Source organism: Oryzias latipes, chromosome 13, assembly GCF_053564925.1.
Source record: "Oryzias latipes strain Hd-rR chromosome 13, Olatipes_Hd-rR_3.1".
Lineage (NCBI taxonomy): Eukaryota > Metazoa > Chordata > Actinopteri > Beloniformes > Adrianichthyidae > Oryzias > Oryzias latipes.
The window spans coordinates 7,356,058-7,383,937 of NC_136249.1; the positions used below are offsets into that span (position 1 = coordinate 7,356,058).

A 27,880-nucleotide genomic window follows, 5' to 3' on the forward strand; every position below is an offset into this window, starting at 1 on the left:
TTGCCTTCGATGTTCATATAATAATTAAAACACAGAAAAAAAAACATTTTATATTTATAAACAATTTGAGAAAAGAACCAGTAGTGACTTCTAACATGTTTTTATTTCTAATATTTGCAGGAACTTTAAAAGGTAAGATTGATCTCTTCTGAAATCAGATTCTGTTTCCTTTGTTCTTCTCTTTCAAGTCACCAAGAAGAAACAGCAGATTGAAAATTACAACATAAACTTGTTCATAAATTTATTTTCTATAAAAAATAATTGTCTTTCATATGATGCTTGTTTCAGACCTATTAGAAGACTACGGTAAGAAAAACACTACAATGTTTTTTATGATAAAGTCTAAAGTGAATACAAATCTTTTTATTTTATAACTTTGTGAAATTACAATCTAACAAAGTATTTCAATTTAATAAATCGATTCCAAAGTATATATTTTTTATTTAATACATTTTAATTTGTATTGTGGGGAACATTTAACGCTGGAGGGCATGCATAGCTGTAGATATTACGCTGAACAAAAATGTAAACACAATATTTTAGTTTTTGCTCCTATTTGTCATGCAATGAACTCAAAGGTCTGAAATTTCTTTCTAAATACACAAAATAACAATTTCTCTCAAATATTCTTCATGAATCTGTCTAAGTCTGTTATAGTGAGCCCTTCTATGCTGAGATTATCCATCCTACCTCACAGGTGTGCTATAAAGGGGTGTGCAATACTGGGAATTTGGGTATCAAGCTGATATCAAGTAGTTGCTGGGCCATTTTTGCAGATGTCGATATATTTTTTTTTAAATGTTGTGATTTTAGAATAATTTAGGAAATACGCCTTTTTTGTCATTGAAGGACAGAAACAGAAACAAAATTTTTAACAAAGCACAGAAATCTGAAGTGAACCAACATCAAATATAGAACGTTTATCATTAATGGCATAATACAATAACAATATTTAATTTTTAAAAAGCAGTAACTAGTGCAAAATTTAAAAAAGCAACAATTTCATAACAATGTAAATATAACAGCACCACAAACACTTTTTTAAATAAAGGCAGTAATAAAAGGAAAAAGTCACTATTAATAAAACGGATACTTCATTTATCCCACAATGGGGAAATTCTTCTCCGCACTTTGTCCCACCCCCTGGGGGGAATGGTGAGCTGCAGATGAGCCACCCTCTTGGGGCAACAGCTGGCTGGGGAGAGCAGGGATCGATCTGCCAGACTTTTTGATAGGTGGAAAACCTGCTCTACTGCCTGAGCTAAACTGCCTCCCAAATGAAACCAGTAAACAAAAGCAACACTGTTAACAAAACAACACAAGAAAGAATCCTGCAATTGCATGCAAATATGTGGAACTTCACAAATCACAAATTGAGGTGCCCTTTTTGGCTGTGTTCTCATAAAGGTAATTAATACCTAATTGTCACGCCTTGAAGAAAATCCTTTCTGCAGATTTAGATGTTGCAATAATTCCTACATGTTTTTTGCTATAATACAAATACATGCCAGTTCATATATTTTCCAGCAACTACTGAACTGAACTGTGCCGGTACTCAGAGGAGAAGCCCATTCCAGTTCAGTAGTTGCATCTTTAACAACTTGATGCTGCTGCAGCTTGAGGATCTGATTGTAAAACGCTGTCCTCATCCCACCTCTTGTTGCTGCTGATGCAAAAACTTCGGCAGGATAGTGTGAAGTAACTGCAGGAACCATTGAAAAGGCTGAGCTGGTGGCAGAGCTTGTGCTTGGTTAAGGATCCGATCCAGAACAAGATTTTTTTGGGGTCAAAATTAGCTGTGTCCCAGAATCAAATTTTTTTTATCTTGTCTCCAGCTGGTTCTGAAACCATGGTGGGTTTATGAAACAATGCTGATGCTGTGCTGACAGTCCAGAACCTAGCTTTCTTCCTTGGGCCACATGAGTTGGAAATGATCTAAGCAATATGACCAGTGGGATTGGCTTTAAAACTGACATGTGTTTTTCAGATTATAACTCCTGCATAACTTCTTCAGATGATCTCAAGGAATCATTGATGGGAAACCTCCACAAGAACAAATCCCCTTCATTTGAGTTCTATGCAGATGGACTAAGTACAGTGGTCACTGCTTATTTTTGCTCACAAAGTCTCTCAATCATGTAAAATACAGAGTTCCTAGTATTTCAATGGATTGAATCAGTTTGTGATCTGGAAACTTCAACAGCTTCTGCATTTCTTTGAGCTTCTCTGTTGCTTTCGTTCTGTGATGGAAAAAAGCTACAAAACTGGATGTTGAAAAGCTCAGGGAGGGTCGTAATGGAGTCTTTTGTAAGTTTTATTAAGGCTGTGTGCATAACATGGATAATGTGCCCAACCTGCTTTGTGCAGCAACCGAATTAGCAGCATTATGCGTGACCACAGGCTGAAAAAAAAAATCCTAAATTTTTAACAATGGTAATTTGAAATGACTTTAAAATCCATATGTGACAAATTAAAATGAAACAAACTAACACAAATAATTCTTTTTTCACTTTTTTATTTCACTTTCTATTAGGAGAAACTTTCATGCTGTACCTTTTCAAATTGTATAGTGGGCAACATTCAAACCTGGAGGACGTGCATAGTTATAGTCATAGACCAAAATGTTGACACTTCTGCAATTCTGTCAGAACATGAAATGTGTGTCTTTGTAATGGAAGAAGTTTTGTGTCAAGAAACAGAACAAACAGGAGTGTCAGCAGTGTGGGGAACACGTCATGATCCAAAACAGTCTGGAATCCCCTCCCTATACTGGTCACCAGCCTGATTAAACACTTCTATGGGATGGCAACACAATGTTTAACAAGCATTAGTTGTAAATAAGTCACTTTTGCTCACCAACCAGACTAACCACTGAACAGCTCAGTGGCCTTGTGGAAGAGTGTCTGCCCTGTGGCTGGAAGGTTGTGAGTTCAAACCCAGGCTGAGTCATACCAAAGGCTATAAAAATGGGACCCCCAATGCCACCCCTGCTTGATACTCAGCAGTGTGGGGTTAGATTTGGGGGTTAAACCACCAGATGGTTTACTGCTCCCCAGTGGATGGGTCAAACGCTAAGAACAAATTTCACTCACCTAGGCATCTGACAGATAATGGGACTTTAACTTTAGTACAAAAAATCCCAGTTAAGGCCATCCAATTCCTTTGCACACCCTAAATCTGGGGATAATTCCTGATTAAACTCTCTGCAGGGGGGATCATTGTCAATCTGAGGGGCAGAGTTTACTTCCAGACTTATTGTCTTGCCTTTACAATTAGATGATGTCATTGCAGAGGAGATAACTGCTTTTTCCCAGAAACCACACTGTCTCCACCAAAATGTTTTGCTGTTTAAATGCTTAAATACTTTAACTACCTTATACTTAAAATGTTTCAAATACTAAATCACTTTGAGTAATACAGAGATGATGATGCTATTTGGCCTAACAGAACTCCTCCTACATAATGGATTTCTTATTTGACAATATTTTTAGAAGCCGCTGTGCCTGAGCAGCCCCGCAGAGACCCTCTGCTGCAGCTGGTTTCCCTCCAGAAGGCGTCCGGCTGCTGGCTGCTTGATGCAGCTCTGGCCTCAGTTCTGGGAAAAGCAAGTGAGGAGGTGGAGAAGTCAAAGCCTGCAGAGGTGGGTCACTGTTAGACAATAATCAAGCCGTTTTAGGAGATTGAAAGAACTGAAATCATTGAAAGTCTTTAACACTTTAAAATGTTAGCTAGAGTGTTTCTTCTCATGTTTTCTTTGTGTTTCACATTTGACTTGATTTGGTTGAAAAGGTCAGCAGTGAGGTGTGGGCCACCATTCTGGCTCTGATCTGGCTTCATGGATTCAAGATGGAAGCAAAGGATGAATGGGAGCTTCTGGCTGTGAAGGCTGCTTCATGGGTCCAAGCTCAGAATGGTAATATGTCTAGAATGTACTTTTAGTTGAATATCTGGACTGATTTTTAGGGGTATGATGATAAACAGAATTTACTAATTAAGAATATCATTTGTTTTACATTTCTTGTCTTCCAGCTCCATGCGTAAAGGACTGTGTTGCTGCTGCAAATGCGCTGCTGTGTTGCAGAGTGAAGAAAAAAGCCCTGAAGCTCTGAAGCAGAAACTGAAGTTTCAACTTTAGAAGATTTTATTTTTTCAACTCATATTACACTTTGCAAAATATGCAATATTAAAGTTTGCGCTCCACATAAAGTTTATACCTTTTATTAGTTTTGTCATATTGTAATTCATGTTGTCATGTAGTAATTCTCTTTGTGATGTATCATTAAGACTACAGCAGATGGTTCTATTTAAGGTTTGACAAAAGTTTCTTTGGAGTTAAAAAAGTGTGAATGAATTTCAGGGATAAAGAAAAAAATCAATTTAGTGAATTACTGCAATTTTTGAGTTGGAGATATACTTACATCGACTTAAAATGCAGCCAAGATGATCTTTAATGCAATATAAGAAAACCTGTTGTTCAGTATCTAACTTTTGTTTTCCACTTCCCACCATCAGACACATCTAGATGTCTAAACCATGGCTTTTTCAATGTTTACAGCTATAAATACAGTATATACATTATGCATCTGATAGATATCAATTCTTAGAGGACTATTGCACATCCCGGGTCATAATCTCTAGTAGACAGCTTATCCACAGCTAATCATGTCACAATCCCATCATGCCTTGCTCGTTGTAAAGAAACCATTTGGGTAGTTTCTTCCCATCAGGCAAAAGATGTCTGTTAGATAAAAAATATACATCTATTGGAGAATGTCTATTGGAAATCTCAGACAACTCTATTTTTTGACTATTAGACATCTACCAATAGTGTTCTATAGGATATATCTGCATATGGAAGTCTCCCACACATCTACCTGGAAACATCTTTTCCTTTTTTTTGTTTCAGCTTTTTCCTTAAGGGGTTGCCACAGCAAATCAGCTTCCTCCATCGAAACAGCTCAATAATCCATGTGTAACCCTGGTGCTATCCTAGGCACTTTAACATTGGGAGTTGGGTCATCTAGACCCACTAGACAGTGCTCTGAACCTTTTTTCTTCAATGATTTGTGATCTTCACTGGTGTCCATGGATTACATGAAATCTTTCCACCTTTATCCACCTTTGTCATGGTAGGGAGAACACGTCAATGTAAGGGTGGGGTCATCTAAGATAGCACAAGGGTTAAAGCAGTTCTTCTAATTGGTTACATTCTTTGCAGCTCCATCGGGAAATTATTTGCTCCTCTTTCTGCAGCCGTCTTCTCAATATCACCCACCTGTTTGCGCCTTGGACACATTTAGGATCCACCATAAATGTGGTGCAGATTTCTCACCAGAATGTTCTTTGGCGTATGCCACCACAGGACATTTAGAAGCTAAATCGAATGAGCGTTTCTTGGCTATCCCTAGACTGGCTGATACCACAAGTGCCACAGACAGCCAGCAGTCATGGCAGGCCTTTTCAACATCAAATCAAATACCTTGATATCAGGCTGTTTTAAGCCTAACTGGTAGTTCCAAAAGTACAACTAGTTAAGTGGTGACAGCTAAAAAATGGGAACTAGTTAACTATTAATGTTTAAAAAATTGCCAAGCTCAGGTCCTCTACAGAGGCCTGGGAACTTGAGCGTCCTGCACAGTATCTTAGCTGTTTCTAAAGTTTCGACACATCATCCAATTCATTTTAATGAGAAGGTGTGTCCAAACTATTGGTCTGTACAGTGTGTGTGTGTGTATGTGTGTATATATATATATATATATATATATATATATATATGTGGTCCCGAGGGAGTTTATTTTTCTATTGGCAGATGCACACAAAAGAAGGCAGGAGACGGAGGTACAAAAATTAAAATGATTTTATTACAAAACATTAAAACCAATTAAAAATGGACCCGTTAAAAGACATACACAACAAATTCAGTATGCTGAGGACCAAAAGACTTAAGGGAGGTGGAGGCTCCCAGAGAACAAAGATAAAATTTCACCCCACTCACGTGATGCAGACCATACACACTGTGAACCCTTCACTCAAGGACACGTCACTCCAAACTGGGGGGACAGCCTCCACCTAGAATTCTGGGCTGGCACCCGAGTCCTCAGCACTGAGGGAGGGGGGGAAACAAAGGTGGATCACACAATAAAATCCAGTTAAAACACAGGTCTAAAAGAATTGTGTAAAAATGCTAAAAACAAAATAAAAGAAACTCTCGTGAGAGTAAGTCCGCCCGTAGGGTGCTGCGCAATGAACGGAGCGCGGCCGAGCTTTTATTCTCGTCGGTGGTGGAGGATTCAGGCGTGACGCCCCGTTAGTCCTCCGTTGCTCAGGCTCAAAGGCAGCTGAGGAGCACCCGGGCCCGGCAGAACCCTGGTCAGGAGTCTACAGGGATTCTGATCACGAGCGGTGACAGTTCCTTAAAATAATTCTAAAATTCAATATATAAAAAGCAGCAGCTGTTCAGCAGGTGGGAGCGTCAGAAAGTCCCCGGCGCTGCAAGAACAACAAACATTACCAAAATAAAACAAAAAAAAGAACAGCTTAAAGGCAAGCGCAGGACTTGACCCTCGCCGGCTTACCAGACAGACTGTTCGTCACCTGGGAGGCGCGCTCAATTGCAGAGGCTGTATTTTGCTCAATCTGTGCCTGCAGGTCTCATCCGGAGCTGAAAGAGTGTGTTAATATGAGGCAGCGAACAAACTCTTGTCATTAGCCTACCACCGCTACTTTACCTGTGAGGCTAGCCGGAGGTGTGAAAACAGGAAGTGGGCGGTTCCAATGGCCAAATGCTGCCCCTGGCCGAGTGAAGGCTTCTTTGCCCTTTATAGCGCCCCATGAGGCCACTGCTAGTAATCATCTGCCCTACAGCACCTGAGCCAATTAATCCTGCCACATATATATATATATATATATATATATATATATATATATATATATATATATATATATATATATATATATATATATATATATATATATATATATATATATATCATAAATGACGATTTATCGTATTTCGGGCAGATACTCGAAGCAGTGTTTTCAGGTAAATACCCCAGGGCGGTTCAGTTAATTAACTCACCTGCTCAGCGTCCTATTTAAGCCAGGTGCGCAGTTGTTCATTCTTTCTTACCTTCAGCGCTCATTCTTCGCCGGTCTCCGAGGCCGCGTCTTGCTGTGTTCCCACGTCCTTCGGATGGATGATCCCCATCTTTCTGATGTGGGGTTTTCGTTTCGCCGCGTCTGCTCTCCTTAATTTCTCCTCCTATCCGCGGGCGGCTGACGGCGCACAGCGCGTTCGTTTCGCCGCAGTCGCGTGCATCTGCAAGGGGTGTGCTTTCCGCGATGTTCTGGATGTCCGTGCCCCCCGATCAGGAGTAGTCCGGGTCTTCTCGTCTGCCGTGGTCACCCCAATTATCCACGGTGAGCGTCATGCGGTACTTTTCCCGTGTAGTTTTCTATGGCTGCGTCTCACTTCCTGTTTACTTCGGTGACGTCACGCCCCTAAGGACCCTGGGAATTGTGGTTTTGACTCCGGGTCCTTCATGATGCGCTTCTGATTCCTTTTCTGCTGCGTAGTTCTGTGTCGTCCGGTTGTTTTTTTCAGGGGTTGTGGGGTCCTTTCTGTGGTTGTGAAGGCTGGCAGTCCTCGTTTGGACAGGTTTCTCATGCTGGCTGAATTTATCGTGGCTTTTAGCATTTGTTTTCTGTTGCTGTTTTGTTCTTTGGGAGCTGTGTGTAAATCTTATCTTTAATTTGATGCTGGCTTTATTATTATGGCGTTTCTTCTGTTTGTTTTCTTTGTTGTTGTAGCTGCTGGTTAGTTAGAATGTGAATCAGTGTCTCTTGGACCCGTCTCTGCTCTGTGGACATTTTTCCCTATGATTGGTCTCTCTTATGCAGCGTCTATGGCTCATTTTATTCACTCAGCGATCCTCGTTCATTGCCCCCGCACATTCTGCATCTGGTTCTGCTTCGCCTGTTTTTCCCCGCTCTGTGTACCCCAGTGGGTCCTGCCCTGTCCTCAGGGACTTGCGTCGGCCGCATTAGTGAGTGTGTCGGTCTCGTCGCGGCCTTGTTTTCTCGGCTGGACAGTTAATTTGTTATTCTCTCTCTAGTTTGGTTGGAGGTTTGTGGGGGCTATGTGATGGATTCTTCCGGGGCATCGTTTTCAAAGCCGCCACTGAGGGTGGCCCCTAGGAAGTGTTCAGGTTGACGTGACTTGATCTGGACCTGTTAGCACCTCGCAGTTAATCTTCTGGGCATCAGTGGCCTGGTTCCCCATGCGCCTTCAGGATTAGTATACATTTTCTTCAGCTCCCCATGCTGTCTCCACGATTTTCCTCCGAACGCGATATAAGGCTGAGGATGACTGTCACTGATGGTCTCACTGTTCTGCCTCTATGCCTCTCAGTGGCGTCTCTTGGCCTTCAGTTGGCGCTCGAGGTGTTTGCCGGTTTACCTTTCCGTTGTCGTGGCAGTCCTCATAAAATCGACTTTATCGCCCATTGATGCTTGTCTCTCCCCATTATGTCATCTCTAGCTTTTGTGCAGCATGTCGTTTATTCAAATTTTGGTTGGATATGATTCGTCAATGATTGGGCCACCTGACATTTGCTGTAGCTTTGGTCCTATGGTCATCCGTTCATCTTGTGTTCTTGTTCTGGGTTGTTCGATCCTGGGCCACGTGTTCCTGTTCTGGATTTTCGTGTTTTGTTTGATCTTTCCCTCTCTATGCCTGGAGTGGTTTTGTGATACCTGTTGTGTCTTCAGGCTCCCTCCACTTGTTCTCCTGAGTCTGCGCCTTCTGGTTTGGGGGAAAAGGATTTAAGAAGAGTGGTTTGTGTTTGTCCGGCCGCCAGAATCTACGGCTCTGATGGTTCTTAAGGGGTCGTCCGGTTATTTCATCCTTGGAGATTATATTAAGGCTGTTTCAATATTAAATGATAGTATTGTGTCATCGGTTTACTTGGTTAATGTTTAAATAACACCTTGAGCAACTTCTACCCTGACCGTAGGAAATATATATCACTTGCGCTCTCAAGCTTAGTTCAAGAGTTAAATCTTGTGTCCACAAGTCAGTCTTCTATCTGCTTTTTTTAAGCAGATGACACTCTGCTAGATGCATCCCCATTTAGAGGCTTGTTATACTCCGCCTCTAAATGCTTAAGGTTCAGTCTAGCAAAAATACTATCAAAACCTATGATCCCTCATGGCTCTCAAGTTCTCTTTTGCAGTATCCAGTCGCCCTTGGCTAATTAAAAAATTTGAGAACCACTTATATCAAATACAAGGCATCAAATCCAGCCGAGCTGTAATCCTTTGCCACGTGGGATGTTGACCTTCCTCATCTACAAATCTCCTTGGCTACTCTTCCCATCTACTACTCCTCGATGGCCTCCTGAAGGTGCGTCCCTCTGAAACTGTCAAAGGTTACTTTTCTCATCATTGGAATATATAAAAAAAAAAATTGGTGTTAAGATTTCGTGCAGGTCATATATTTCACTATCATTTCACTGTTGGAATTTGTAATTATGGTGGTTTCTAGGGTGCGATAAATCCACAATGGGTCTTTACCTTTACTATCTACTAAATTTCACTTTCTCAGATTTGTTTTTTAAAAGCACTGTTATTTAATTTATCTCAATCATTTTGAAACTGATCAGTTTCTGGGTTATTTATATATTCTTGTCAAGACTAATACTGCTTTGTTTTTATCTATGCATCGCATCCTGAGCCTGCGAACACCTACGCCCCGATCAGCTTCTCCGTTTCCAGGAAATGATGTCACCCATGCATTCCTTGATCTGGTGCTGCAACGATGACTGCTCGACGTACCTATTGCTGCACTGAAAGTGACGGGGCGTTGGACCTCCTCTGCATTCCAATGACACTTCTGACTGAATTAATTAATCAATGTCAACCGCAGAATGAATGTAAATTCTTCGATTATAGATGTTAAAAGAAAATTATAGCCAGGTGGAAGCCTCAAAATTTAGGTTGCTCTAAGTTGTATCATAGTCTGCGAGGAGCTCGAATCTGGTTCTTAAGCTCATTTGTTTGTAGTATGCCAAAGAAGCATAGTAATTATGGGCGTTGAACTCGTTCTTAATATTGGCATGGAACCTCATTATATGGATGTTCCTTGAGCGCTTATAATTGGTATGCCAAATGGAGAAAATTATGGCTATTAAGCTCGTTCGTGGTACTGTCGTTGGGAGCTTCGAAATAATGGATGTTACTTAAGCGCGTGTATATATAGTTGCCAAAATGGAAGAGTTTATGGCCATCAAACTTGTTCTTGGTTTAATAGAAGTTCCAATAATGGCTGTTAAGCATGTCATACGCCATCGGAAGCTTTGGATTGGATGTTAAGTTAGTGTATCATACGGGTTGTTTGGCGGTTTAAATTATAGTTCTGCACAGCGTTTTGCGGAAGTGAGCTTACGTTCTAAGATCACGTATAAGTAATTTTATGTTGGCTCCCCTTTTATTTCTTTCCCTCTCTCTTTCAGATAGTATGTTCCTCTAGTGGTTTCCACGAACGGGAGCGACCCTACGGTCAATGGTGCCGGGTCACACATAGCAGATCCACTAGATAGCATGTCCCCTTCGTGGCGCTGTACTCGAACGGGGCGGCCCAACGGTCAATGGTGCCGGGTCACACATAGCAGATCCACTAGATAGCATGTCCCCTTCGTGGCGCTGTACTCGAACGGGGGCGGCCCAACGGTCAATGGTGCCGGGTCACACATAGCAAATCCACTAGATAGCATGTTCCCTTCGTGGCGCTGTACTCGAACGGGGGCGGCCCAACGGTCAATGGTGCCGGGTCACACATAGTAGATCCACTAGTTAGCATGTTCCCTTCGTGGCGCTGTACTCGAACGGGGGCGGCCCAAACGGTCAATGGTGCCGGGTCACACATAGCAGATCCACTAGATGGCATGTTCCCTTCGTGGCGCTGTACTCGAACGGGGGCGGCCCAAACGGTCAATGGTGCCGGGTCACACATAGCAGATCCACTAGATAGCATGTTCCCTTCGTGGCGCTGTACTCGAACGGGGGCGGCCCAAACGGTCAATGGTGCCGGGTCACACATAGCAGTCATACTGGGAAATGAAATGAAAATGGAATGCTGCCGAAAACACACCCCATTTTATTACACACTGATTATACATTCACATTTTCTCTTCTTCTGGATGATTTTAGTGTTGGGGGTTTTGTTACCCGAAAGTTTTATGGAAATTTTATTGAATTTTATGGAAGTTTTATGGAATTGAACGGAGCCTTATGCCAAACGAAAATATGTGAATGCCAACTTAAAGAATGTGGAAAAATGTCAAATAAATATTTCTTACTGCAAGAGTTGTCTGACTGAAATGACGATTTATCGTATTTCGGGCAGATACTCGAAGCAGTGTTTTCAGGTAAATACCCCAGGGCGGTTCAGTTAATTAACTCACCTGCTCAGCGTCCTATTTAAGCCAGGTGCGCAGTTGTTCATTCTTTCTTACCTTCAGCGCTCATTCTTCGCCCCACCCTCCTCCCCGGCTTCCACCTGTGGGCTCCGTAAAGGGGGGTTTTGTTACCCGAAAGTTTTATGGAAATTTTATGGAATTTTATGGAAGTTTTATGGAATTGAACGGAGCCTTATGCCAAACGAAAATATGTGAATGCCAACTTAAAGAATGTGGAAAAATGTCAAATAAATATTTCTTACTGCAAGAGTTGTCTGACTGAAATGATTGTTTTCTGAAGATAATCAATCATCAATAAGGACTTCATTTTGCAACTTGAAAAGAATCTATCTGACCACAACTGGATTACGGAAACTATGCAAAACTATCAAAGGCATTAACTCAAAAAATTATAATAAATAATGAAAAGAATTATAGCGCATTCAGAAAAAAATGTCTAGCGAATTATGAAAATATAATAGCAAAGATAACCACACCCACAATGTGAGCATGCAGCAGGTCACCCACAGCATTCGCTGCTTAGTGACTAATATTTTCGTCGGGATTGACAAAACAGACTGGCTCTAAGATGACAAGCACCTAAACAAAATGGATCATGTCTATCCCACTGTGACATTGCAGCTCATCTTATAATTTTTTTATGAGCAGAACTATGTTAGAGCCCTGTCTGATTCTTTAGAAGACCAGCAAGCAGAGCCTTACAATTCAACTGAGGATAAAAGCATGCGATAAAAATGAGCTTAAGAGTCAAAAAATAACTCCCAGCCTTCTGTTTCTGAATAACTGAACGAGAATTCTTTTAGTTTCAAAAACTGTTTCTTTCTCTTGGTTTCAGTGTTTGACCAGCCTGGCCAAACACTTCTATGAGATGGGATCACTGTGTTTAACCAAGATTTGTTGAACATCAGAATGTCTTCAAAAAACAAAACAGCAAATAAGACAATTCATTGTAATTGAGGTCGGGGCTGCTTTCAGGCCTCCCAATCCTCTGTAGAACCAATTCTGATCAAACTCTCTGCAGAGCTGTACGAAGGAGTTTTAGGGCCACGGTTAGGAAAAAGCTTCTGGCCAACGTGACGAGATAAAAGATAAAAGATCTCGAGATAAAAGTCGAAATGAAGTTTCAAGATTAAAGTCGCAATGTTGCGCGAGAGAAATGAAGCTGTCTTTCAGGAGTATTCAGTGTTATGGCTAATGTTAGTGAGCTAGTGGCTTTGTACTTCAGAGTTTACGACAGAGTTTTATGGCCATCAAAAAAAAAAGATTTAATGTCGTAAATTTTGGAGATAATAACTCTTAAATTTACAGGAAAAAATTCATAGATTAGGAGAAAACACCAAAGTTGTCTGTTTATCGGAGCCTAGCTTGAAGATGAAATATGTGGAGCCTTTTGTGAAGCTTCATTTCTGGATTATTATAGGTTTAAAACAAAGACATTCTGAACATTTTGGCGACTCAAAATCAGATTATTGTGAGTGGAGCCCTCTTTCCGGGGTTCAGTGTCAGTAAAGCGGAGTTTTATATGTAAAATAAGGAGCTCAGAGACACGTTTGGGTGTAGAGGACCGCTGCAGCCTTTATTCTCCTTTTCATTCACATAACCTGAAGTTCATCTGTCACCTAATGTCATGAACCTGTCATCCGAACACCAATGCGGAAGTAAACAGTGTGACATACGCCCCCTCCTCCTGCAGATGAAGCGTCCCGTTACATCATTAAAAACAAAGATGAATGAAAATAGTCGGTTATATTAGCATTACAACGTTGAAAAAGGCAAAAAGTGCTTCTCCTCCTCAGACGGAAGTGTCACAAAAACGTAGTGTAGGAAAAAATCTGTCACTTTGAGATTACTTTCCTTGCGTGTTCAAAAAAAAGTCGAGAAGAAGAAAACCACTGGATTCGGTCGGATTAAGATTAACAAATTTATTCCCTAACAATATTTCTAAAACAGAGTAAAACAAAATCAAAACGGACGTCCGGGTTCCCAAAATTCCAGAGCTTGCAAAGCGCAAAGTTAACAGCGTCTTAACATGCCAGCCTGTTGAGAGACAAAGGAATCTCCTCCGTCCAGCTGTTTTAACCTGTGGATTCAGCCCCCTCCTCAGGAAAAAAACATGGCAGCCAAACTCCTCCTCTGGACGCTCGAATTGGCCGGCAGAAAAGCCTGCCCACTTCCTTCAGTCCATATTTGGAATCACAGCATCCGATTCCCACTCCAAACGTCCAGGGGTTTACTTCACAGACGGACATTGTCCACCAAATGAATCTCCATGAGGTCCGCCACAGGCGGCAGGAACTCCCCAGCAGGTAGTAGATCCTGAAGCTTTGTTTATTTTATTGATTTATTTCAAGCATTGTAGTCAAAGCAATAAAGAATTTACACGTATTTATCAAACTCATTACAGCAATGATGAAATGCATAGATTAAAAAGACAGAAAACAAAACAAAAATGTCACTTAAATCATATATGCTTAATTAAATACAGTGATAATTAACTGAGGTATAAGTAGAGTTTAATTTAGTGCTTGAAAAGGAGTGGGAAGAAGCAAGCTTATATAATCCCACCCCTACTGAGTTCATTCATTTGATAGTTTAACAGTTCTCCACATGTGATTTGGCTCCTTCAGAGGTTCCCACAAATTGAATCAGTCCGAGAAGATTAATTTATGATCTTTGCTCATTTGGTCTCAGAAGATCAAAAGCTCTGTTTTCCCTGAAGGGGGATGAGCTTGCAGCTGTAGTACTGAAACCTCTTTACATATGCAAATTGCAGGATGTCCCTTCAAAGATCAAAGAACGTTAAAGCACACACAAAACCCTAATAAAATGAGGACAAATATATAAATTCCTTCAGTAGAGATCTGGTCTTTGGTGGAGGAAAAAAGGATTCAAGCGAACAGCTGCAGGGATACCCGATGGCTTCATCAACGGCTGCTGAGATCCTGCAAACCAACCCTCAATAAATAAAACTTTAATAAATTGTAAATCAAACAAATGAGCTTCCAGACATTTGGAACGTTATCAATAAACATTCAGCTCACCTGTTCAACTACGTTTAGTCGGTCTGATCTGCTGCTGCACGGCGTTCACCTGCTGTTCTGCATGTTCACTTCGACTTTGATCTCGTAAATTTTACGAGTTTTTTCTCATAAATTTACGAGTTTTTATCATACAAATTTACGAGATAAAATCTCTCTCGCGCAACATTGCGACTTTAATCACGAAACTTTATTTCGCCTTTTATCTCGACACGGCGAGTTTTTTCTCAAAACTTTTTTTTTATTTTTTATTTTTTAACTTGTCCTGTCCAACAGCTGGGCAGTCAGATGAGAGCTGAGGGCCTCTTGGGTTGGACATATTTTACTTTAACAAGAGGGGTTATTAATCTTCAGACAAACCAAAGGTATGTCTGAATAAACCCCTTTTGTAATTGAGGCCAAACTTTATTAATTTCAAACATTTCTGAAAATATTTGGTGTTGGACCGGACGGAAAAGGAAAGAGGGGAAGAAGAGAGAGGGATGTTAGAGAGAGGGGGGGTAGGGGGTGATAATAGGAGGGGAAGGGGGATAAGACCATGAAGCAGCATAAAGCAACAAGTTTACTGGTTGTTAATCATTATGGTAAGGTTTAAATTAAAAAAAAAAAAAAAAAAAGGGCGGAGCCTGTCCACACACACACTCAAATGTTATAAACACACCTGTTAGTTGCAACAATGTCCACCTGTCGACATGTACACAAAACAGATTTTTTTTTTTTTAGCTTTATTGAACAAAACGTTAACATACAAAATCCAACATCAAGGAATCAGACAGATCATCAGCAGTGGTAATCAATGCCATCATTCCAAGCTTATTAAATCACCTCAAGTAAAAAACTTATCAGTAATATCAAAAATAGAACTTGCTGATAGGAAAACAAAGCATCTTAAAATATATAAAAGGGGATTACAAAATAATAATAATAATAATGTTTACAATACACAGTTTCTTAGAGAAGGGGGTTACATATCAAACAAAAAAGCACAAATTGTTCCAGTGTTACTTGCTTTGGGTTTTTTCTCGAAACTTTGTGTCGACTTTTTTCTCGTCATGACGAGAGTAAATAAGTAAATAAGTCCATCACATCAACATTTTATCAGTGAGGGGATTTCTAAATGACCTAGTGACACAATTTTCACCATAGAACCACATATTGAGATCATACAAAGAAATCAGAACATTTAAGTTGAATCATAATAAATAAAAATTACACAAAGAATAAGTATAGAAGACGTGAAGCTGAGAAAGTGCAAAATATTAAAGAGGACCAAGGTTGAAATCTGAAATCGGTCAGTATTGAGAAAAACTCTCTATCAGTACAACTGATATCAGCTGCTATAAGTCTATAAGGGTGCAACGATTCATATTAACAACAAGTTGATTCATATAATTACTTGAAGTTACCAAAATGATTCATAGTTAATATTTGTTCATTTTGAATGATTCGATTCTTTGACCTAAAATGGATCCAGAACATTTTTATCCAAAACTTCCACCAGTGTGACTCAGAGAGAAATACCTGCTACTGAACAGTGAAGTTTTCCACATTCCTTGGATTTCTTCAAGATAATTCAATTCAATTCAATTCAATTTTATTTGTTTAGCCCAAAATCACAACAACAGTCGTCTCGATGGGCTTCGAAGTAAAACATAAACTCAAAAGGATCATGATACAAAGAGTTCAATAGGAAAATACTAAAATAAACTAACAAACTGACTAAGCTATACTGGCATCCCTGCCCTAAGACCCCCCTTCGCGGTAAGGAAAAACTCCTAAAAAAACGTATTCCAGAAAAAACGTAGAAACCTCAGGGGTGCCCACATGAAGGAGGGATCCTCCCCCAGGACGGACAGGCGATTTACCAGAACTCTTAGAGAAGAATTAACTTATCTAAGTCTACAACTACATATTTAAAGTCCAGCAGACGAGCTTCATCCAGCCGTGGTTGGGGGGACAGTCAGGGGCGCGAGTCGAGCCGGAGACAGGAACCACAGCCAGGTGTAGGAGCAGGAGAAGAGATGAGGTACTCGGTCAGGTACAGAGCAGAGACGAGCCAGAGATGAGCCAGAGGCAGGATCCACAGCCAGGTGAAGGAGCGGGAGCAAAGGCGAGATAGACAGTCTATCAGCTGTCCCCAACTTACCCCCTTCCTCATATAACCTCATAATAGGGTGAGGGGGTGGGGGGCTTAGCCTGCGATGAGCCTTGGGGGGGGGGTTTACTAGGCAGTGGCCCCCCTCCTATGGTTGCCGTATGGAGTGGGCCCCCCCTCTTTCGGTTTTATTTGCACCTTAGACATGTAGGGCCCTTGGTAGGGGGGGTGCTTGGACATCACTGCCAGCAAGCAGCGGATGTCCTCCTAGCACCCTACCCGCCAATTTTAACCGCACCTTAGACATTTAGGGCCCCTTGGTGGGGAGGGTGAGGGGACGTCACTGTGAGTAATCAGGAGATGTCCCCTTAGTGCCCTACCCGCCAATTTTAACTGCACCCCCCTTAGTACACACACCCCTCCCCCCTCAATATATACATCCCAACATAAACACACACACATGCACACACACACCATCTCAAACACACATACACGCACACACAATTTGCAAGGAAGGTGGGACCTGGGTCCATCTGTCCCCTGCCTCTTCCCTGGTGGGGGGTGCGGGCCCCCCTTTGCAACGGCGGCCGTGTCCCCGGGGTGCCGGCTTCCTGGGCCCGGCGGTGCTCTCTCCGCGCGGTGGGGGAGTTCACATTACATCTGAGCCGGGGGTGTCTGGTCCCTGGGGGGTGGGTTCTGGTCCTTGCTCCTGAGTGCTGGGCCCCGCCAAATTTCCAACTGTGGCCGAGCCTGGTCGGGCCATATTTATAACACCCCTTGTGGGCCCTCTTTTTTTCCCAGGGGTTCCCCCCTCCTGGGCGGGGGCGGCGGGCCCCCTGCCTCGCTCCTCCCTGGACCAACCGTGGGCCGGGCGGATGGCTGCCTGGAGTGCGGAGCGGGTCTCCCTTGGGGGGTCCTGGCTCGTACCTGGGGTTGGGGCGGGGGGATGCCCGGAACTCCTGGGTGGTGGTGGGGTGCTCGTTTGGGGCTGTGGGCGTCCTTCTCCGGTGGGGCTCTGCGTTGGGTTCTCCCGGTGCGGCGGGGGGGCTGCTCTCCTGGTTGGGCTGGGGCGGCGCTCTCTTTCCCTCCGTGCTTCCCTGGCCTCTGGCTCTGGGGGCCTTGCGGCGGCCCTGCTGGCCCTGGCCTGGGTGGCGGGCTTGGTCGCCCGGGCGGCGGTTGTTCCCTGCCGGTTCCCGTGTGGCGTTGGGGGGATTCCGGCTGCCGCTGCGGTGGGGGTCTTGGGGTGGGGATGGCTGGGCACTCTCCCTCCTTCTTTTCACGTTCCACCATCCATTTTAGAAGAACATAAAACCTCACCTGAGCACTCGTGTTAGCTCACCTTTGCACTAATAGCTTGCATGACTGAATGACTGAAATATTTCACACTAGTTGGTTATCAGGCATAAGTATGCGTGTGAACACTATCTGTTTTGTGTACATGTCGACAGGTGGACATTTTTGCAGCTAGCAGGTGTGTTTATAACATTTGAGTGTGTGTGTGGACGGGCCCCGCCCTTTTTGTACTGCATTTGAACCTTACCATAATGATTAACAACCAGTAAACTTGTTGCTGTATGCTGCTTCATGGTCTTATCCCCCTTCCCCTCCAATTATCACCCCCTACCCCCCCCTCTCTCTAGCGTCCCTCTCTCTTCTTCCCCTCTTTCCTTTTCCGTCCGGTCCAACACCAAAGATTTTCAGACATGATTGAAATTAATAAAGTTTGGCCTCAATTACAAAAGGGGTTTATTCAGACATACCTTTGGTTTGTCAGAAGATTAATAACCCCTCTTGTTAAAGCAAAATATGTCCAACACAAGAGGCCCTCAGCTCTCGTCTGTCTGCCCAGCTGTTGGACAGGACAAGTTAAAAAAAAAAAAAAAAAAAAAAAAAAAAAAAAAAAAAGAGATAGACGGTCAGGAACTGGCGCACGGATGAGCCAACTGGAGTCTGGAAGCACTCCCACTCCCCAGGAGGGAAGAGGGGAAGAGTGACAATACATGAATCGCACTGCACCAAACAGAGGCATGGCAAACTAAATGATGAATAATGATCAAGAATAGAGAAGAGAGGAAGGGTAGAAGTAGATGGGAAAAGAGGACAGAGCCCCAGTGCACCATAGCTACCCCAGCTTCAACTTCTAGCAGCCTTTTAAAACAAATAGTTATTGTTATTAAGTTTAATTTAAACACATTAAGTTAAATAATCTCTGAATACTAACTAGTCTGACAATAAGCCTGTCCAAAGAGGAATGTTTTCAGTCTAACTTTGAATGTAGAAACTGAGTCGACCTCTCTTACATGAGCTGGGAGCTTATTCCATAAAACAGGGGCTTGGTGGCTAAACGCTCTACCTCCAACTGTACTTTTACTGATTCTAGGAACCACAAGCAGTCCTGCATTTTTCGAGCGAAGTGTTCTTATTGGATGGTAACGGACTATGAGGTCCTTAATATAGGACGGGGCCATTCCATGTAAGGCCATTTACATTTTAGTTTCCTAGGGCCAGTTGTTCAAAAAGTTGAATCTGGATCAAAATGATCCAGATTTGAAAAATCACATTTTTTCCTATGCAGGATCAGGTAATCCGTCTTACTTTTATGCCGGTTTTTCAAAGCAACATTGGACTGGATCACCCTGATCCAGATACACAGTTTTCAAGATGACCAAATCCAGATTACCTGTGCTCTTAATGGGACAGCATATCACAACATGGGTTACCAGCTATGTGAAGAACAGGTAGAAGAGCCAACATGGGGTCACTGTAAGAGTGTCATGGTGCCTCTGTCAGGTTCCTCCCCCCTCCCCTCTCTGCTTGGCCTAATTCACCACTAAATTCATCATTAAAAGGAATATTAAAAGGAATATTCTACCAGTCCCTAAACGAATCCATTAAGGATCATCTATGCACCCAACCAGATGCTAACTTGTTCGAAGAGCTTGTTTCTGCAGCTCTCAGGTCTGATTCCCGGCTTCGTGAACGGCATAACGATCGCCAGAGTAATCAACACATATCCACTAGCCAACCCTATTTTTCTGTTATTCCGCGCCAGTCACCAACCAAAGCAGATCATTTCACTTCGGAGGAACCTATGCAGGTTGGACATTCTAAACTGTCGGCGGGGGAGCGAAAGCGGCGTCATGAAGAAGGTTCATGCTACTACTGTGGTGCTCTGGGACATTTAGTTTCTAAATGCCCGCGACGTAAACTCCTGAATTCCCCGCCTAGTGACAAGTCGCATGGGGAATGTTCCACCGTTCATACTACTCCTAATTTCCTCTACATTCCTGTTAAACTTTGTACCAAAACTGAAGTCCATAGCACCAAGGCCCTCATAGACTCCGGTGCCGAACAAAGCCTGATTGATTTGGATCTCGTCACTAAACTACGTCTCCCCACAGAACCTTTGGATAACCCTGTTGAGGCCTCCGGCTTGGGAGGTCAGCACCTTTCTCGGATTACACACCGCACCAAACCCGTCCAGCTACTCACTTCCGGTAATCACAGAGAAACCCTCCAATTCTTCATCACACGTTCCAAACACACCCCGATTATCCTGGGGTTTTCCTGGTTAAAGCTTCACAACCCACAGTTTAATTGGAGCCTTGGACAAATCACCAATTGGAGCGCATACTGTTTGGCTAATTGCCTTTCTTCCGCTATACCCGCCACTTATCGGCAGTCCCCTGAAAATCATACTGCTGTCAATTTGGAAAATATCCCTACCTGTTATCACGATCTACAGGACGTTTTCAGCAAAACTAAAGCCTGCGCTCTGCCTTCCCATCGCCCTTATGATTGCGAAATAAAATTACAACCTGGCTCCACCCTCCCTAAGGGGCGTCTATTCAACCTCTCCGGACCCGAAAGACTCGCTATGGAGAGCTACATCCAGGAGGCACTATCCCTGGGTCATATACGCCCTTCGTCATCCCCTGTAGCAGCTGGTTTCTGCTTTGTGAAGAAAAAAGATAAGACACTACGCCCCTGTATCGATTATCGGGAACTCAACCAAATCACCATAAAAGATAAGTACGCTCTACCTCTTATTTCATCTGTTTTTGACTCTGTTCAGGAAGCTCGTGTCTTCACCAAGCTGGATTTACGCAACGCTTATCACCTGGTCCGTGTTAAGGAGGGAGACGAGTGGAAGACGGCATTCAACACTCCACTAGGTCATTATGAATATCTGGTCATGCCCTTTGGGCTGACTAATGCCCCCGCTGTCTTCCAGAGACTAGTAAACGACGTCCTTCGTGATTTTCTGAACCGGTTTGTTTTGTTTATCTTGACGACATCCTCATCTATTCTAATAATCAGACCCAACACGAACAACACGTCCGCCAGGTTCTCACCAGACTCCTGGAGAATCGACTCTATGTCAAGTCAGAGAAATGTGAATTTCACGTTGACCATGTACAGTTTCTGGGGTACATCATAGAGGCGGGACGCATTCGACCCGATCCTTCAAAGATCGAAGCTGTTTCCAATTGGGAACCCCCAAACAGCTGGAAAAAACTCCAACAATTCCTTGGTTTTGCCAATTTTTACAGGCGATTCATTAGGAATTATAGCAGTATTGCAGCACCCCTTACACGCCTCACTTCCACCACTCAAAGTTTCCAATGGACCCAGGAAGCTCAACAGGCTTTTGATCGGCTCAAGGGGCTCAGAGGCTTAACTCTCGACAGGCTCGTTGGTGTTTATTTTTTGATCGCTTTCGTTTCACCATAACCTATAGACCCGGTAGCCGGAATGTCAAGCCCGATGCTCTTTCCCGCAAATATAGCTCCTCGGACAAGTCCACAGCCACCATCGTCCCTTCCACCTGTATCGTGGGCGCCCTTACCTGGGACATTGAAAACCGTGTCATCCAGGCCCAAGGTGAGGAACCCGATCATGCCCCCTGCCCTAATGGCATGAAAAATAATGTTATATTTTTCAATAAATAAAGCTAATTTATCATTGAATATTTTTTCTAAAATTTTTGAGAATTGTGGAAGAAGAGAAACAGGTCTATAGTTTGTAAATTGGTGTTTGTCTCCACTCTTATAGATGGGAATCACTTTGGCTATTTTCATTTGGTTTGGGAATCTCCCAGTTTGTAATGATAAGTTACATATGTATGTTAGAGGCTTAGCTACACTATGAATGACTTTTTTCACCACCTTCATATCTATATCCTCACAATCTTTTGAGTTTTTACTCTTGAAATTATTCACAATTGATATCAGCTCATTTTCGTTCACATCAGAGAGAAAGATTGAGTGTGGGATCCTTTCGATGGGTGGGTTATTGTCTTTGCTAGTTTTGCATTTTGGAATTTCCGCTGCCAACTGTGGACCTACGTTTACAAAATAGTTATGAGACCGTTTGCTGCTACATTGATGTTATAGCTTTGACCCTTCTCATCTGTAAAGTAATCTGGATAAGTTCGCTTTTTTGTCCCATTTTTAATGATGTTATTTAATATTTCCCAAACTCGCTTTACGTTGTATTTATTTTCATTAAGTAGATTATTGAAGTACACTTTTTTACTGTAACGTGTTATTTCAGTTAGTTTATTTTTATATGACTTATATCTTTATTCACTTTCTCTTGTCCTCTGTTTTAAGAATTTTTTATACAGGTTATTTTTCTTTTTACAAGCATTTTGTAGACCGCTGGTTAACCAAGGGCATTTGGCATATTTGTTCTTGAATTTATAAATTGGACAGTTCTTATTGTAAAGTGACCTAAATATTTCTAAAAAACATTTATAAGCAATATCGACATCTTTCTCTCTGTACACAGAGTTCCAGTTTTGTCTGGATAAGTCATTATTCAGAGCATTCATGGTTTTTTCATTTCTTAGCCTTTTGTAGACTGGTTCTTTTATAATTTTCTTTGTCTTCACATTGATGTCAAATAGTGCAAAAACTGGTAAATGATCAGTTATGTCACATATCATTAGTCCACTCATATGAGTGTATTCTATATTATTTGTAAAAATATTATCAATAAGAGTAGCACTTTGAGTAGTGATTCTGCTGGGTCTTGTTATGGTTGGATATAAACTCATAGCATACATTCTGCTGATAAAGTCGTCGGTTGCTTTATGTTTGCTGGGGTTTATCAGATCGATATTGAAGTCTCCACAGATGTATAATATTTTGTTATTTAGAGAGGTAAACATCTTTTCCATCCAGTCACTGAACACTTCTAAGCTTGACCCTGGCGACCTATAAACACAGCTTATAATGACATTTTTCCCTGAATTGTTACATATTTCAATTGTAAGACATTCCAGTATTCCATCCACTGCGACAGACAATTTATCAATTACTGTAAACTTTGTATTTTTTTCCACATATATTGCGACTCCTCCACCTTTTTTGTTTACTCTGTTCACATAGTTAAGTTCATAGTTTTCCAATTCAAAGTCAGACTTGAATGATGGACGGATCCGTTTTTTTCATGACGTCACATGTGTGTCTGCTGTGATGACACTTGGTTGTTTTCATGTTAAAGTAAAAATAAATTATTTATTTCATCTTGTGTTTCAAATATATTTCCTTTTTTTTTACAGGGTGAAGAGAGAGGGAAAAAGTGTGAAAATGAAAAAGGGGGGGGGGGTTAAAAGAAAAAAGTGGAGAATGTAGGGATATACAAGTGCTAAACTGTTAATTTGAGTAGGTTATGATTTTAAGCTTTATAACATTTATGCTAGAACTGCTAAAAAGACAAATGTTACATCCAGGAGGGAAATTCTAACAGTAAGACAAGTGTAAGATATCTGTCCATTATTACACTGTGGATTAGAGGTCTTGGCGGGATTGGAGGTCTTGGCGGGATTAGACAGGATTTGTGGCGTGACTGGAGGTCTTGAAGTGGTTTTCGGTTCTCAGGATTTTCAGGAACGTAGCGGCTGTTCGTGGAGATTTCTTACTCAGGTGACACTCGTGAATGATAGTCCTGAGGCAAGAGAACAAAGGTTAGCCAGAGGCAAAAACATGGAAGCAAGACATGAGCACACTAGGAGACCAGATAAATAACCATAATGGGTAACGAACTGGCGAAGAATGCTGTTGAAGAATCTTCTTAAGTAGAGCTGGCAGGTGATGAGGTGAGTGGTCACAGCAGGGATGAGTCAGGAGCAGAGCAGAGAGGGGAGGGGGAGGAGGGACTGACAGGCACCATGACAAATGGGTCTGAATCCCTCCTGAGCAATGCAGACAACTGGTCTTTCCATATAAGAGGAATCTAGAAGCTGAAATCTCAAACAAAGGTTTTTCTACATAGCATTCAAGTGTTTTACTTACACTTGTATTTATTCCCTGTGTCATTGTATGTGTTATCACAAAACATGTATATTTAAATCTCTGATTTATTATTTTAAATTCAATTATTTGTCTTGATAGCAACAACTGATGAAATTTCTGTGTGTCAGGGCACAACTGGAAACACAATCCATGTGATTGTTTGAACAGTTTCTAAGGACTGAGCGACATTACTACTCTGAAAAGTTCGCACACCGCCCCAAAGCTGCTGTGTGTGCTGGCGGTTCCTCCCGGGTCCTGCAGCCGCTAACCTAGAGCGGCGGGACGGCTCGCAGTCTGAAATCTCACACATAACAAAACAACAAAACGCACACGTAACAAATTATCCTCCTCCCCTCAGACACAAAGTTATTAATCCAGCTGCTCTGCTCATTCAGGTGCCAGTGGATCGAGTGAGCGTCGGGGGGCACGAGGCGCTCCTTCCCCGCATCACCTTCGTGAGGTGTGTAAGAGAGGCGAAAAGCCAGCGGGGCGAGAGTGGAGCGGCGCTTTTCACGGGGCGTCCGCAGAGAAGCTGGTCGGTCCCGTATGAGCACCAAAGCTTTCTCTCAGCGAAACACCATCTATGCATGACGTAAACCAGAGCAGCAGTGACACACGATCGGAATGACCGTTTACATGCCCCACGATCAGATAAACGATCGGTATAACCCACCTATCTCGATCGGAAAGAAATTTTGATCCGAACGAGTCTGATCGGGGCAGAGTATTCCGAACAGCGCGTTTACATGACACTTTTTCTTTCCGATCAGGCGTTCTTTCCGATTACTTTTGCCCATGTAAACGCAGTTATTTTTATGGTTGCAACTTTCCCTATTATTTCTCCCCTCTTCTTCTTTTTTTTTTTTTACTTGTCCTGTCCAACAGCTGGGTAGACAGATGAGAGCTGACGGCCTCTTGTGTTGGACATATTTTACTTTAACAAGAGGGGTTATTAATCTTCAGACAAACCAAAGGCATGACTGAATAAACCCCTTTGGTAATCGAGGCCAAACTTTATTGATTTCAATCATGTTTGAAAATCTTTGGTGTTGGACCGGACGGAAAAGGAAAGGAGGGAAGAAGAGAGAGGGATGTTAGAGAGGGGGGGGGGGGGGTAATAGTGGGAGGGGGGGGGGGGGTAAGACCATGAAGCAGCACAGAGCAGACAAGTTTACTGGTTGTTTATCATTACGGTAAGGTTCAAATGTAGTACACATGTCAACAGGTGAGTGTTTATGTTCTTCTAAAATGGATGGTGGAATGTGAAAAGAAGGAGGAGGAGCGCCCAGCCACCCCCACACCCAGACCCCCGCCGCAGCAGCAGCGGCAGCCGGAACCCCCCAACGCCACACGGCAGCAGGCAGGGGACAACCGCCCCCCGGGCGACCAAATCCGTCACCCAGGCCAGGACCAGAAGGACCGCCGCTAGGCCCCAAGAGCCAGAGAACAGGGAAGCACGGGGGAAAGAGGGCGGCGCCCCAGCCCAACCAGGAGAGCAGTCCCCCTGCCGCGCCGGAAGAGCCCAACGCAGGGCCCCGCCCGAGAAGGGCACACACAGCCCCAGACAAGCACCCCTTCACCACCCAGGAGTTCCGGGCATCCCCCCGCCCCAACCACAGGTATGAGCCAGGACCCCCCAAGGGAGACCCGCTCCGCGCTCCAGGCAGCCACCCACCCGGCCCACGGTTGGTCCAGGGAGGAGCAAGGTAGGGGCCAGCCAACCCCACCCCAGAGGGGAACACCCCGGGGAAAAAGGAGGTCCCACAAGGGGTGTTGTTAACATGGCCCGACCAGGCTCGGCCACCGTTGGAAGTTTGGCGGGGCCCAGCGCCCAGGGGCAAGGACCAGAACCCACCCCCAGGGACACGGACACCCCCTGCTCAGGTGTAATGTAAACCCCCCCCCCCCCCGAGTGGAGAGAGCACCGCCGGGCCCAGGAGACCGGCACCCAGGCGACACGGCAGCCGTCGCCAAGGGACCCGTATCCCCCACCAGGGAAAGGGGTAGGGGACAGATGGTCCTAGGTCCCACCTTCCTTGCAAAATGTGTATGTGCATGTATGTGTGTTTGTGAGGGTGTGCGTGCGCATGTGTGTGTGTTATATGTTGGAGTGTATATTTTTAGGGGGAAGGGGTGTGAGTACTAAGGGGGGTGCAGTTAAAATTGGCGGGTAGGGCACTGAGGGGACATCTCCTGATTACTCACAGTGATGTCCCCTCACCCTCCCCACCAAGGGGCCCTAAATGTCTAAGGTACGGTAAAAATTGGCAGGTAGGGTGCTAGGAGGACATCCACTGCTTGCTGGCAGTGATGTCCACGCATCCCCCCACCATGGGCCCTACATGTCTAAGGTGCCAATAAAACCGAAAGAGGGGGGGCCCACTCCATACGGCAACCATGGGAGGGGTACCACTGCCAAGAAGCCCCCCCCCCCAAGGCGCATCGCAGGCTAAACCCCCCCACCCCTTCACCCTAATATGAGGTTATATAAGGAAGGGGGTAGGTTGGGGACAGCTGGTAGACTGTCCCCCCGGTGGTCCCCCAGCCCCCCCCCCCCCATCACAGGGGCCAGGCCACCCCCAGCCCAGGGACCCCATCCCCCGAGGAGCCGACACCCCAGGCCCAGCACCACCCACCCCACACAGAGAGAGAGGAGCCAGAAAGCGGCGCCCCCCCCCGGAGCAAGCCCATCCCCCCCCCCCCCAAGCGCCGGCCCTAGAAGAGCTCTGGTCAGGCCTCTACGGGACCGAGGCAGCCAACCGGCCGGGGCAACCGCCGATTGCCTCAGCGGAGACCCCGACCCGTCAACCCCCCAAGGCTCCATACCAATAGTGCCCCCCCCCCCCCCCCCAGAACGCCCCCCACAGGACCCCACCCCACCCCTGACCCCGCAGCCGAAGCGGATGACCCCCAGAGTGACCGGGGGCCCCAAGAGGGTTGTCCTGTCCCGTCCCAGAGCCAGGGAAGGGCCGATCCCAGCCCCAGGTGTAGATGGTCAGCCCGCCCAGCGCCGCTGGGCCCCCCCCCCCCAAAGCAGGGCCCCCCGCCAACCCCCCCAGCACAGGCAAAGGGACCACCACCCCAAGCCAGGCCACCACCAACCCCACGCCCCCCCACACCAAAGCCCAGAGGACCATGCCACGCCCCAGCCCGCCCCACCCAGGCACCGGACCCGACCACCCGACCAACGGAGCCCCCACCGCCCCCGCCAGACACCGGAGGCCCCGACCCCCACCCCAAACCACTGCAGAAGGGCAAGGAGCAGCGACGACCAGGCCCCCCACCCCCTAAGTCATGGAGTCAGCCAAGGGAGACCAGAGAGTCCGAATTCTTTCAAAGTTACTTGAACCTTGGGCTGACATTTTTTCCAAGCTGATATGATCAAACAGCAGATTTCTGTGTTGACTTATATTTATATTTTTCTTGCTTTTCCAATTTATTAAAACAGTTTTTTTAGCAATACAAAGAGTTATGAAAATGATAGATGCTAATCCTTCTTCTATGTCGATGGCACTCATGTCACCAAGGACACAAAGTGACGGTGAGGCAGTGATTGAAACCTTAAGCCAGACCGATAAATTGGCACATACCTGCTGCCAGAGAGCCTGGACAGGTGTGCAGAACCACAGTGCGTGCATGTAGCTGTCGGGTAGATTACTGTCACAGTGCTCGCAAATGTCTGAGTTACTGAGACCCATCTTGAACATCCTCTGTCCAGTGTAGTAAATTCTGTGAAGAGTTTTGAGATTGATTAGCTGCAAATTTGGACTTTTTGTCAGTTTAAAGGTGTTTAGACAGAGTTCTGACCAGAAGCTTTCATCTGTGCTGATGCTCAAATCTGCATCCCATTTTGTTGTTGGAAGGGAAATATTGTTATATAAATTACATAAAAGTTTGTATATTTTGGAGAAGGTTCTATTCATGAAAAATTAATCAAAGTGGTAACTACATCTGGTAGCTTTAAATCGT

At 44.1% G+C, this 27,880-nt stretch overlaps 2 long non-coding RNA genes across 2 annotated transcripts; one reads left to right on the forward strand and one right to left on the reverse strand.

Moving 5' to 3' along the window:
• Positions 1–3,491: 3,491 nt before the first annotated feature.
• LOC144981468 (uncharacterized) lies at positions 3,492–4,477 on the forward strand. Its single transcript, XR_013647109.1, has 3 exons — positions 3,492–3,640; positions 3,790–3,913; positions 4,030–4,477. It is a non-coding gene; the product is annotated as an uncharacterized LOC144981468 (long non-coding RNA).
• A 1,811-nt stretch (positions 4,478–6,288) lies between these two features.
• On the reverse strand, positions 6,289–6,882 carry LOC111948513 (uncharacterized). Its single transcript, XR_002874527.2, has 3 exons — positions 6,729–6,882; positions 6,576–6,661; positions 6,289–6,489 (listed from the first exon to the last, which is right to left on the reverse strand). It is a non-coding gene; the product is annotated as an uncharacterized LOC111948513 (long non-coding RNA).
• Positions 6,883–27,880: the final 20,998 nt, after the last annotated feature.